This window comes from Mobula birostris, chromosome 6, assembly GCF_030028105.1.
Source record: "Mobula birostris isolate sMobBir1 chromosome 6, sMobBir1.hap1, whole genome shotgun sequence".
Classification (NCBI taxonomy): Eukaryota; Metazoa; Chordata; class Chondrichthyes; order Myliobatiformes; family Myliobatidae; genus Mobula; species Mobula birostris.
The window spans coordinates 188980359-188986175 of record NC_092375.1 but is presented as its reverse complement, the minus strand read 5'-3'; the positions used below and the strand labels follow the sequence as shown (position 1 = coordinate 188986175).

The window sequence follows — 5817 nt, the reverse complement described above, 5'->3', positions numbered from 1 at the left end:
ATCTTTCCTGTAATCAAACTTTACAACTCCTCCCTTGGAGGGTCAGACACCCTGAGCCAATAGGCTGGTCCTGGACTTATTTCATAATTTCCTGGCATAATTTACATATTACTATTTAACTATTTACGGTTTTATTACTATTTATTATTTATGGTGCAACTGTAACGAAAACCAATTTCCTCCGGGATCAATATGACTAAACAAATAAGTACATTAAAGTTGTGAATAGGCAGAACTACGTGTACTCATCGTCTTATGACTTTTATTAGCAGTCCAACGTAAAGGTGCATTACTGCTACCAACTACAGTGGAGTGTGGTGTAGAGAATTGGGGAGAAAAACCCTTTCCACTTCTCTTTCAAATGAAACCCCAAAAAGCACTATAGACTGTCTAATGAAAGGCGATACTCTGAATTAAGCTAAAGTCACTCCCATGATTTGACAAAGTTTTTTAAATGTTTTAAATGAAAGTATCGACCTTCAAGGATTCTAATTAAGTCTGCATTTGATATGTTCAACTGTTTCATAACGTGACAAAACCTACACAACCCAGATAATGTTTTACAACAAGACATAAGGAATAATTAAACTGTATGCCCAACAGGCTTAAACTAATAAAGTACTTCAAAGCTTCAAATAGACAGCGCTGGGAGCACAATGACCTTTGCACCGGTTGCTAATGTCCTATTCGAGCATCTCCACCAATAGCAGCCGCCCATCAAGACGGATGAGCCAATCATATCGAGCCAAGGAGTCGTGGCTCTCGCGAGGGTTTGCTTTCGGGATTTATTTCCCCTTCGCCCGCAACGTCTCAGCAACTCGGCGCGGTCTGGGGGAAGGAGAGGCGAGGATGGCAATTCGTGTGTGTCTGCCGTAGGTGGATGGCAGATCCGATCGGATACCCATTAAACCCCGAGGCTCTCGCTGTTGTTTTGATGTGAAGAATAGGGGTGTTTTCGCAGAGGAGCTGGTCGCTGGAGGTTGCCATCGTTACCAAGTGGGGCGCCAAGGTAGTAAACATCGGTGGGCAGCTCAGTTTCTCTTCCAAATAGTACGCCGGCATTAAACCTCATTTACTCCTCACTCATTAATGTTCTTATTCACAACGTGTGCATTCATTGAATCTGCAATGTAAGATTTATGCTCACAGGATTTTGCCTCTCAGATCGCATCCCGATTAAGTGGTTTACTTGGCCTTTGCCATGTTGCACTTTGTGGGAGTTGCGGGCAAATTTGACTGCGTCGTTTTCCGCAAAACAACGATATTATTCTCTCAGATACTTTTAACTGTGAAGTGAGTCGAAATCTCTGGAAGGAAAATGAAAACTCCACCTTTATCAACGTAGGGTCTTGTCAGAGAATTCAGATATTATTAATATAAATTATTTCATTATAGATGCTAAGCCATTGCATTGTTGTTTGTTTATTTTTTTTATTGTCTGTAAATATCAGTTTGATTCATTGCCGTGAATTCTGTAGAACAGGTTGGCTAATCAAGTTCGGTTATTTTTTTTAAGAGTAATTATGACAACAAAGGGTATACTGAATATATTAGTATTGGTAGTAGTAGTAGTAGTCATACTTTATTGATCCCGGGGGAAATCCCGGGCATCACCAGCCTGGATCCTGGTTTAGTGTATGAAGAGCGATTGAGTAGATTATATCTGGAGTTCAGAAGAATAACTGATGAATAATCTCTTTAAAACATGAAATTTTAACAGAGCTTGACCAGGTGAATGTTGAGCAGATGCTTTTCTTTTCCCTGGCTGAGTAATCTATAACCAAGGAAAGTCTCAGAATAGGAGATAGGCCATTTAGGAATGAGATGAGGAGAAATTTCTGTAGTTTGGAATTTTCTACTGCTTCTTGGTTTACAAATCTTGATGAAACTACTTAACTTTATTTGCTAAAACATTGTGAGATTGTAATATTTCTATATTGAAATATTTTTATTTCAATAGTCAGGTAGAGGAACTAGATTTTAAAGAAAATGTAGATTCTTAACATTGTGCAATCAGCTGTGTGTCATTTCAAATGGTAGATTGATTCTTTCTTGTCTTCATGTCCAGTAATGAAAAATAAAGAACATTTTTGTGAGATACATACAGTTTATGACCCAATCACCATTATCAAGATCGTCAGATTACCTCTATAATCACTACAGTGACACTTAAGTAATAATCGCTATCTGTGAAGCATATCGGCATTTAAAAGCTTTGAAAATAATGCATAAGTGCAAATGTTTTTAAAATTTATGTTCTGTTCATTCAAGTTTAGGATGAGTAATCTGACAATTATTAACTGCTCACCAGACCTTAACAGGATCTGGGACTTGGAGTGAGAGGAGCAAGAGTTAAAAGAGGTAGGTCTCTGTACTTGCTAGTGAGTTTTCCTTAAGAGTGGGGACTTGGAGCAAGAGGCACAAGCATGCAAAAGAGTAGGACACGTGACTGACTTGTGAGTTTTTCTTATAGGAATAGGGACAGAAATTGTTAGGTAATAGTTGATAAACAACAACCAATAAACGGAAGTTAGGTTCAAGTGGAGTGACCATTATGACAGTGGGCCAGTATAAGACTGGGAGTTCATTAGAGCAGTCTTCAGTTGGGGGTTGGATTGGTGAATGAGTTTAGGTCGGTTCGAACATCATGGAGTCAAGGTGTGGCTGACGTGCTGGAGCAGGAATTGATTGTGGAGCTCACTGAAAAATGGCAGAGAGAGAGAGAACATTAAAGAAAGAGCCAAGCTGTTGAAGGATGTTTTTGGCGAGAGTGGAAGTGAACTAGAGATGGAGGTGGGTGGGAAAGAGGAGTGGAATGGAAAGAGGAAGAAAAGAAAGTAGAGGTACTGGATATCAAACTCTGAGGGGTCGGCGGATGATCAAAACAGGATAGCAAAGCAATGGAAAGAAGCTGAGATTAAAGCAATTATAAAACTAAGCGAAGACTTTTGGTGATTGGAACCCGATTCGTTTGACAAAGATGCTCAACAAAATTATAGGCGAAATTAAAAGAGCAAAGATTTTACGAAATGGATCGCTATTAGTGATTTGTCAGGATATTGCTCAACAAGACAAAGTGATAAGATTAAGTAAAACAGACAGCAAAAAGTACAATGCTCAATACCCAACAATAGAAAGTAGACTAGAGGAGTTATTTCAGGGATTCCAACAGAAGTTACTATGGATGAGATTAAACAGAACATAAAAGGAGCAAAAATTATTGAGGCCAAACATTTGAAAGTTACAAGAAATGGGGAAAAGTGTGATAGTTTATCGGTAATGATTAACTTTGATGAAGAGAGGTTGCCGACTAACGTTTACTTAGGGTATATGTGTTATGCAGTTAGAATATATATACCACCGCCTTTAAGATGCTATAAATGTCAGAAATTCGGGCACATTGCAGCGGTCTGCAGAGGAAAACAAAGATGTGGGAAATGCGCTGGAGAACATGAATATGGGAAATGTGAAGCAGGAGCTAGGCTGAAATGCTACAATTGTGGTGAGGAACACAGCGCAGCTTATCGAGGGTGCATTTATAGCAAGAAGGCGGCTGAGATACAATATGTAAAAGTAACTCAAGAAATCAGTTATGCTGAGGCAATGAAAGAATTTGCTGGAAAAAAGGCTGTCAAGCAAACAAATACAGGGAATAATAAACTGGTGAAATGTGAGGGCTGTAATATGAAAAATAAGGATACAATATTAATGAGTAGAAATAATTTCGTACTTTTTATGGTGGATGCAATTAATTGTTCAGTGCAAACAAGCAAAAGAACTGAAAAAAATTAAAATTATAGTCAAGTCTGCAGAAAAGTATCTTAGTATTAAAGGGATTGGGTGGGAAGAAGTCAAAGAAACGCTGAATGGAGGATCCAACAGTTCACAGGCAGGGAAGGTGGAATCTTAATGGCAGTATATTTATCGCAAATGGTCAAGAATTTAAGAAATATTTTTCAGAACTTAAGGAAAATCCTCAGATTTTATGGTTGAAGCCCAGGATAAATGTGCAGAACTCCAACAACAAATAGGAGTACCCGACAAGAACAACTGTGAGTTGGAAAAGAGATTGGAAAATGGAGGAAATTATTACAAGGATACAAAAGGAAAAGGAATTTGTTTCAAAGTGAGTTATCTACATTTAGATTAGAAAATGAAAATATGAAAGCAAATGAAGAAGAACTCTGAGGTCTCAGTAAACAACTGCAGGCTACGATCCAAGAAAAGGAAAACCTGAAAAAGGCAGATAGACTTGGAAAAACAGCAATTTTAAAAGTATAACGTGCGATAATTACTATCCTTTAACAAAATGATTTTAGTCTTACAAGTGATGTAGATGAAATCAATGTAATTGAGGTAATGCAACTACATGAAAACATGATAAAATTATGGAAGAATAGTAGTTTGTGGCATTAATGAGTGCATTAAGCATTCACGAGGAATTGCAACTACAGTGTGATGCTAAGAGAGAACTGCAGGCTGAACTAGATTGTCTAAAGTAGAGAACTCCAGGACATATTTGGTTGGAACACCTCAAGTCTAGCAGGTGGCGGTAATGCTCTGAGAAACTGGTTGCCAACCGCCATAAAACAAAAAAGAAGAAGACAGGGTCTTCAGTTATGTTTGTCTTTTGTCTGAGTCTTCTGCCTCCTCACTTTTGAAATCGCTGCATATTATTCCAGCCCAGGCTTTACGTCTGGGTTGTGGTGCTATTAGATCTTCTCTTTTCTCTGCTTTGCAGGTGGAAATGGATAAGATGCCATTGTATTTGAGAAGATTGCTGATGGCTGTGAATTACTGGGTACATTAGTGGTCATGAGGATGATCATCCAACTAAGAATATATTGAAAGTTGTTGAGAACATCAAGATCACAAGATTTGCAGTTTTGGGTGGAAATGATCAGACAGACAACATAGCTCTGCCTAATATGATCTATGCTCCTGGTTTGGCTTTATCTATTATTCCTCCCTTACTATTTCCTTTACCTAAGGCAGATTTGACACTTTAGGAGATGCTGTCAGAATGTGCTCGGTGTGTATCTGAAGAGTTGTATATGCATCATCAATATTACAGAATGGTTCCAGTGTTTACAGGTGGCTGTAAAGACCCAGTGTCTCATGACAATGGTGCAGCAATCTGTGATCCAGAATTTCAGGTGCCAATTGGAAAAGGGTTGTCTAATAAACTTTCAGTTTACACTATTGAAATGGTGGCAATCCTTATTGCAGTGGATGTACACCCTTAACTATGCTGTCATTTCTGATTCCTTCTCTGGATTGTGTAGTGGTGGGTGTGTTCAACAAAATGTCTGGAGGACTACTAGGAGTTGGAAAACATTAGTATGGTTGCAGTATTGAGAAGTGTATGTCTATTTTTTGTGGATCCCAGCTCTCGCAGGGGTGGAAGGAAATAAAGTAGTCCGATAGACTGGCCAAACAATCTATGAAGGTCAGTGTTATTGATGTTGACATTCCACTAAGTAATGGAGAGGCAAAGGTTTTAATTAATTACCATGTTTCCTCAATCTCGCAGGGACTGTGGGCATAATTAAAGAGGAGACATTTAGAGTGGCGTGCAAAAGTTTGGGTACCCCTGGTCAAAATTTCTGTTACTGTGAATAGCTAAGTGAGTAAAAGATGAATTGATTTCCAAAAGGCAAAAAGTTAATGATGACACATTTCTTTAATATCTTAAGCAAGATTACTTTTTTATTTCCATCTTTTACACTTTCAAAATAACAAAAAAGGAAAAGGGCCCAAAGCATTGGTGAGGCCAGATTTGGAGTATTGTGTACAGTTTTCGTCACGGAATTATAG

At 38.4% G+C, this 5817-nt stretch overlaps 1 protein-coding gene across 3 annotated transcripts in view; it reads left to right on the top strand.

Annotated features, from left to right (window-relative positions):
• Window positions 1-768: 768 nt before the first annotated feature.
• faima (Fas apoptotic inhibitory molecule a) overlaps window positions 769-5817 on the top strand; it is a 31669-nt gene continuing 26620 nt past the window's right edge. The window contains exon 1 of one of the 3 annotated variants that reach the window (XM_072262105.1): window positions 769-1009. The gene's annotated coding sequence lies outside the window, so the exon portion shown is untranslated. Of the gene's footprint in view, window positions 1023-2289; window positions 2362-5817 lie in introns of those variants that run through there. The other 2 variants (XM_072262106.1, XM_072262107.1) reach the window with 2 other exon arrangements.